Source organism: Muscardinus avellanarius (assembly GCF_963383645.1).
Source record: "Muscardinus avellanarius genome assembly, chromosome: 11".
Taxonomy (NCBI): domain Eukaryota; kingdom Metazoa; phylum Chordata; class Mammalia; order Rodentia; family Gliridae; genus Muscardinus; species Muscardinus avellanarius.
Window position 1 is genome coordinate 101172104 of NC_137797.1, and position 7889 is coordinate 101179992.

A 7889-nucleotide genomic window follows, 5' to 3' on the forward strand; every position below is an offset into this window, starting at 1 on the left:
TGTCTTCTCAGAAGCTTTCTTGGTTTGTCCTTCATACTCAAAACCCTTTCTTTCTTTCTTTCTTTCTTTCTTTCTTTCTTTCTTTCCTTTCTTCCTTCCTTTCTTTCTTTCTTTCTTTCTTTCTTTCTTTCTTTCTTTCTTTCTTTTTTTCTTTTTATTTTGTAGTACTGGGGGTTGAACCCAGGGACATTCTACCTCCGAGCTACACCCCCAGCCCTATGTGTTTGTGGGGGGGGCACTGGGGATTGAACTCAGAGGCATTCTACCTCCGAGCTACAACCCCCGCCCAATTTTATTTCTTATTGAAAACAGGGTCTCACTAGGTTGATGAAAGTCTCAGCTCACTACTTAATGTCTTTGAACCTGCAATCATCCTGTCTCGGCTTCCCAAGTACTAGGATCATAGGCCTGTGCCACCACGCCTGGCCCCAGCCCTATTTTTTTATTCATTATTTTGAAACAGGGTCTCACTAAGTTGTGGAGGGCTCACTAAGTAGCTGAGGCTGGCCTTGAACTTGTGATCCTCCTGTCTCAGCCTCCCAAATACTGGGATTACAGGCAGGCACCACCATGCCTGACTCTTTTTCCTAATGGTGTTGGGAGATTGGATCTGAGGTGTTCTATCTCCCTATCTCCAATCTACATCCCCGTCCCTTTTTTTTTTTTTTTTTTTTATGGTACTGGGGATGTCACCCAGGGGCTTTCTACGTCTGGTCTATACTCCCAGCTCTATTTTATGTTTTATTTGGAAATAGGGTCTCACTAAGTTGCTGAGAGCCTCACTAAGTAGCTGAGGCTGGCTTGGAACCTGTGCAATTCTCCTGTCTCAGCCTCCCAAGCGCGGGGATTACAAGTGTGTACCACCATGCCCAGCATAGCCCCCCTCTTTATTTTTCTATTTTTTTATTGTTTCTATTTTCTTTTGTTTTTCTTTTCCTTCTTTCTTTTTTTCTTTCTTTCTTTCTTTTTTTTTTTTTTTTTTTTTTTTGGTGGCACTGGGGCTTAACCGCAGGAGCATCCATTCTACCTCCAAACTACAGGCTTAGCCCTTTTTTTTATCTTTGCCTTGAAACAGGGTCTCTGGGTTAGTAAGACCCTTACTAAATGCTGAGCCTGTCCTCGAACCTGCGGCTCCTCCTGCCTCAGCCTCCCAAGTTGCTGGGACTCCAGATGCCCAACAAGGCCATGCCTCTCGGAGGAATTTTCCAGTCTTGACCCTCTCCGTGGCCTCTTGCATCCATGCTGTCTAGTCACCCCTTTGCAGAACAGTGGCTTTTTGATAACATCTGCCCATATCCATTCTCCTCACCATCAAATTCCATGAATAACTGGGGCGTCTGCTGGATTCCAAGTTCAGTGACAGGACCCACTGGCCCTCCGCGGTCCATCAATGTGCACACACACACACACACACACACACACACACACACACACACACACGCATGCACACGCGCTCTCTCCACGGAGTCCGATTTTATTAGCAATCCACTCACCCGGGGGTCCTGGGGCTGCGGAGGGAGCCTGCCTTGGTCCTCAGTTCTGGCTGCTGCCTTGTGTATCCTCACGCAGCTCCACTCCTGCTGAGGCTCGGATGCACTGAGCCACGCCCTGGGAAGGCCTGGGGCTCAGCCTCTCCAAAACAATGAACTGAGGGGGCGCCAGGGCAGAGAGCCGGGCGGGCTCCGGGCCTAGAATTCTAGGCGAGGACTCGGCTGGGGCTGGAACGCGGAGCTGAGCGCTCACACCCTCATTCCAGAGGCTCTGACCAACCTGGAGGAGAGCTTTCTGCTCCCCAGAAGGCTTGGCCAAGCTCTGGTGCCTTTCTCCCCTCTGGCTATTTGGCCCCAGTCTTTGTGTCTTTGTGTGTGTGTGTGTGTGTGTGTGTGTGTGTGTGTTACTGGGAAGTGAACCCAGAAGCATTCTACCCTTTAAACTCCTTTTTTTTTTTTTTTTTTTTTGCAGTACTGGGGATGGAACCCCAGGGCTTTCTACCTCCAAGCTACACCCAGGCCCTATTTTTTTATCCTTTATTCTGCAACAGGGTCTCACTAAGTTGTGGAGGGCCTCACTAAGTAGCTGAGACTGTTCGAGAACTATGATCCTCCTGTCTCAGCTTCCTGAATGCTGGGATTACAAATGTGTGCCACCATGCCCGGCTTTATTCTTTATTTTGAAACAGGATCTCACTAAGCTGTAAAGGGCCTCACTAAGCAGGTGAGGCTTACAGCTAACCCGGATCCTCCTATCTCAGCCTCTCAAGTACTGGGATTACAAGCCTGCGCCACCACACCAGGCCTGAGATTCTTATTTAAAAGGAATTTCCACCTTTGTTATCCTAAAGTTTCAAAAAAGGAGCCCGCCAGCCCATGTGCCCCTGCCTGGGCCCTCTCTAGTGAGCCCTATAATAAAGTATAGACCTAGCCAGGCGTGGTGGCGTACGCTTGAAACACTAGCTTTGGGGTGGCTGAGACAGGAGGATCGCGGTTCGCCCAAGTACTGCAAAAATAAATAAAATAAAGAATAATAGCCGGGCATGGCGGCGCACGCTTGTAATCTCAGTGCTTGGGAGGCTGAGACAGGAGGATCGCACAGGTTCGAAGCCAGCCTCATCTACTGAGTGAGGCTTTCAGCAACTTAGTGAGACCCTGTTTCCAAATAAAATATAGGTCTGGAAGTGTAACCTGGAGGTAGAAAGCCCCTGGGTTCCACCCCCAGTGTAACCAAAAAAAAAAAAAAGAATAATAAATCAAGCTAGGGGTGTAGCTTGGAGGTAGAATGCCCTTGAGTTCAAGCCCTAGCACCACAAAAAAAAAAAAAAAAAAAAAAAAGACCCAGAGATGTATTACCTCCACACTTGGGAAGCCCAGGCGGACAGCCTCAGCAATTTAGTAAATCCCTCAACAACTTAGTGAGACCCTGTTTCCAAACACAAAAATAAAAAGGGTTTTGGGGTGTATGTGAACCTTGCGAGTAGATTACCCTTGAGTTCACTCCCCAGGATCGATATCTCTCCTCTCCTCTCCTCTCCTCTCCTCTCCTCTCCTCTCCTCTCCTCTCCTCTCCTCTCCTCTTCTTTCTTTCTCTCTCTCTCTCTCTCTCTCTCTCTCTCTCTCTCTCTCTCTCTCTCTCACACACACACACACACACACGTGTAAAGTTGAAGCATTCAAAACTATCCAAACCCTTTTGAAATGTGGAGAAGTCCGTTGAAAGGCAGCGACAGTCTTATTTTGTCTCTGGTTTTGTTTAGACTTGAGCTGAGAATCTAGGTTTCTGTAATCTTTTTTTCTTTTTTCAGCACTAGGATGGAAGCCAGGGCATTCTGCCTCTGAGCGACACCGGCACTAAGTAGCTGAGGCTGGCCGCAAACCCGCAATCCTCCTGTCTCAGCCTCCCAAGAACTGGGATTACAAACCTGTGCCACCACGCCTGGCTGGTTTCTGGAATCTTTAGGACAAAATGCTGTAAGAAGCCTAAAGAAGACTGGGAGGCAGGGTTAGTCTGCGAACCTTATTTTCTATCAGTCTTTTTCCTCTGATCATGTAACAATGTATACAACAAACTCTCCAGTCCAGGAATTCTAAAGTTTGTATTTTCTCTCCTTTATAGAGAGTGGTTAGACCACTAAAACATCACTCCCTGCATTGTAGGGAGCAAACCTGAATTACAGACACCTAAGTCAGAGAAATGTTTGGCTTTATATGCAGTGAAAGTGTGTGCCAGGCCCGGCAAGGTGTGCACACTTGTAATCCTAGTACTTGGGAGGCTGAGACAGGAGGATTGCAGGTTGGAGGATAGCCTCAGCAACCACGTGAAGTCCTCTAGAACTTCGCGAGACCCTGCTTCAAAATAAAAAATAAAATAGGCCGGATGTAGCTCAGTGGCAAAGCGCCTGCTTTGTAGGTGTGGAGCTCTGGGTTCGATCCCCGGTTCCAAAAAAGACAAAAAAAAAGAACCCCTTTAAAAAAAAATAAGCTAAGAAAAAAAATAATAAAATAGGGCTAAGGAGTGTAGCTCAGAGGTCGAATGTCTCTGGGTTTAATCCGTAGTATTACAAGAGAAAGAAAGAAGAAAGAAAGAAAGAAAGAAAGAAAGAAAGAAAGAAAGAAAGAAAGAAAGAAAGAAAGAAAGCAAAGAAAGAGATGCAAATCAAGTCTAGGTGAGGTGGCACACATCTGTAATCCCAGCATTGGGGAGGCTGAGACAGGAGGATCACAGTTCGCAGACAGCCTCAGCTACTTAGTGAGGCCCTCTGCAATTCAGTGAGACCCTGTTTCAAAATAAAGAATAAAAAAAATACGGCAGGGGGTGTAGCTCGGAGGTCGAATGCCCCTGGGTTCCATCTCCAGACCCGCAATAAATAAATAAATAAATAAATAAATAAATAAATAAATAAATAAAAATAAAAAATAGGGCTGAGGGTATAGCTCAGAGGCAGAATGCCCCTGGGTTCAATCCCCAGTGCCACAGAAAAAAAAGAAAGAGAAAAAGAAAGGAAGCAAATCGAGCTTAGTAAGCACCTCTAGTGTCCGAGTGCTCCATCTTTGAGAGACACGGCTTCTGTGGGGTTTGCTTAGTCCCCAGGACAAATCTTGGTACAAACCCAGTTCTTCCAGATGGCCCTGGCCCAGAACTCGCCCTTAACCCATCTGCTGCACGCCGAGGGCGTAGAGGTTAGAAAACAGACGTGACTCTGGTTTGGGAAGAGTCTGGGGGGAGGCATGACGAAGGATCTGAGAGCCACCCGCCCACGGCAGAGCCAGGAGAGGCTGTGATGGAAGCCAGAGGGGCACCGCGGTTCCCACGCATCTCGCCCAGATGTGGAAACTGAACCCGGGCCAGCCTCTGGCCGGCAGAGGGGTGACCTCAGTGTGCTGGCCTCCGCGGCGGCGGCTGGAAGGCCTCCCCAGGCAGGAGGAGGGGCGCTCTCCTGGGTCCGCGAGGGAGTCTGGAGCTAAGGAGGTGACAATAGGAACGGAATGTTCAGAGCTAGGCCAAAGGAGAGGACCCGCGGGGAGCCGGGATCCGAGCTGCCCCTCTGCGCATCCATGCAGGTGAACCTGTATGCGGAGGGGGCACACCTGTTACCCAGTGCTTGGGAGGCTGAGAAAGGAGGCTCACAGGTTGGAGACCAGCCTCAGCAACTTAGTAAGAGAGACCTTGACTCAAAATAAGAAAATAAGGCTGGTGGTGTAGCTTGGAGGTAGAACGCCCCTGGGATCAATCCCTACTCTATTATTACTGTGTGTGTGTGTGTGTGTTGGGGGGGTGGATACTGGAGGTAGAACCCAGGGACTTTCTACTTCCGAGCTACATCACCAGCCCTATTTTTTATTCTTTATTTTGAAACAGGGTCTCACTGAGTTGCAGAGGGCCTCACTAAGTAGTAGCTGAGGCTGTCTACCAACTGTGACCTCCTGTCTCAGCCTCCCAAATGCTGGGATTGCAAGCGTGTGCCACCACGCCTGGCTTGCAATTCCCACTATAATAAATAAATAAATAAATAAATAAATAAATAAATAAATAAATAATACTTTAAAACAGTAAGGTGTGGTGGCACAAGGCTGTAATCCCAGTACTTGGGAGGCTGAGACAAGAGGATCACGGTTTGCGGACAGCCTCAGCTACTTAGTGAGGCCCTCTGCAACTCAGTGAGACCATGTTTCAAAATAAAGAATAAAAAATAGGGCTGGGGTAGAATGCCCCAGAGGTTCAGAGGTAGAATGCTAGAATGCCCTTGGGTTCCATCCTCAGTATGGCAAAATAAATAAATAAATAAATAAATAATAAAAAAGAGGGCTGGGGCTGCCCTTGGATTCAATCCCCAGTAAACACACACACACACACACACACACACACACACACACACACACACACACCAACCCCCCCAACACTTTGTTGTAAGTTAGCTTAATTTCTTTCTGAACACTGTGGTGGTGGCCCCTGGGTAGCCAAGCGCAGTTCCCCTCCTTCCGGAGCCCGGGCGGGCATGTGGATGCTGGCAGAGAGCTCCAGCCCGACTTTTCTCAGGGCGGTGTGTTTTAAACTGTGTCCCGTTACGCCATCCATTTATCATTGAATTGCATCAGGTCAGAATCCGCGTCCAGAAATGAACACACGCTGTCTAGGGACAGCGACCTCCTGGCAGCCTCCAGCTTCCTGCGTGAGGTTCTCTGACTCTCGGGAGTTTGTCTTTGGCAGCAGCCCGTGCTCCACTCCATCCCACACCGGGGAGAGTACACGTTTTCAAAAAAAAAGGAGGAAGAGTTCTCTGTGGATTCAACTGGCAAATATAACAGCGACTTCATACAGGCAGAAAGCTCCAGCAGAGGAGCAACTGGCGTTGGAGCTCCCAGCACAGTCTTCTTTCTTTCTCTTTTTTATTTTTGTTTATTTGTGGTACTGGGGATGGAACTCAGGGGCATTCTACCACGATCCTCCAGTCTCAGCCTCCCTAATGCTGGGATTACAAGGGTGTGCCACCATGCCCGGTGCGCTCTCCCTTCCCTTCCCTTCCCTTCCCTTCCCTTCCCTTCCCTTCCCTTCCCTTCCCTTCCCTTCCCTTCCCCTCCCCTCCCCTCCCCTCCCCTCCCCTCCCCTCCCCTCCCCTCCCCTCCCCTCCTCTCTCTCTCTCTCTCTCTCTCTCTCTCTCTCTCTCTCTCTCTCTCAGTGCTGGGGTTGGAACCCAGGGGCATTTGACCTCCAAGCTACACCCCCAGCCCTATTTTTATTCTTTATTTTGAAACAGGGTCTCCCTGAGAAGCAGAGGGCCTACTAAGTAGCTGAGGCTGGCCTTGAACCTGGATCCTCCTCTCTCAGCCTCCCAAGTACTGGGACTACAAGCGTGCACCACTACACCTGGCCGGTTTTCATTTTTAAGAGAGTTATGTGGAAGATGGGCAGAATATCCAGAAAGATAGAGGAGGCAGTGATGGGAGACAGCAGGCTGCTTTATTCATCTGTTTATTGGCCTATAAAGAAGACACCCATTAGCTGAGAGCCTCTGGGCAAATGTACAGAAACATTACTACAACCCAGTCCAACTAAATTGAATCCAGGGACTAAACACAAAAAAATTCCCATAAAAGGAATGGAGCAGACAGGAGGAGGGTTATCCAAGGTGGAGGGGAGGGGAGGAAGACGTGTGTAATGAGAAAACGAAATAATAACAGCCACCCGGCGTGGTGGGGCACGCCTGTGATCCCAGTGCTTGGGAAGCTGAGACAGGAGGATCGCAGTTCGAGGCCAGCCTCAGCAAGTAGTAAGAATCTCATCAACCTACTGAGACCCTGTTTCAAAATAAAGATAAAATAGGGGCGGAGGGTATAGCTCAGAGGTAGAATGTCTCCCTGGGTTCAATCTCCAGTACCAAAAAAAGACAGGACTGCTTGGAGGTCTTGACCACTGTTTGCTCTAGCGGGTTGGAATTATCTGGAACCTTTTCACCCATGGGTTCACTTCATGGGCAATGACCAGCGGACAGATGGTCACCGGGCAGCAGAGGTTGAAAGCCAAAGTTTTGTTCCCTGGACCATCAGCCCCAAAGGCCGAGCCAATTGCTGTCATGAGGGCACTCAGACGATCCAAGGGAAAAATGTTACCCCCCTCAGGTGGACGGAGGCCTACCCCACCAGGACAGAAAAAACTTCAAAAAGGAAGTTCTCCAGCCGGGCGTGGTGGCGCATGCTTGTCACCCCAGGACTAGAGAGGCTGAGACAGGAGGTCATAGGTTCGCGGCCAGCCTCAGCAACTTAGTGAGGCCCTCCACAACTTAGTGAGAATCTGTTTCAAAATAAAGAATAAAAAACAGGGCTGGTAGTGTAGCTCGAAGGTAGAATGCCCCTGGGTTCCACTCCCAGTACCGAAAAAAAAAAAAAAAAAAAAAAAAA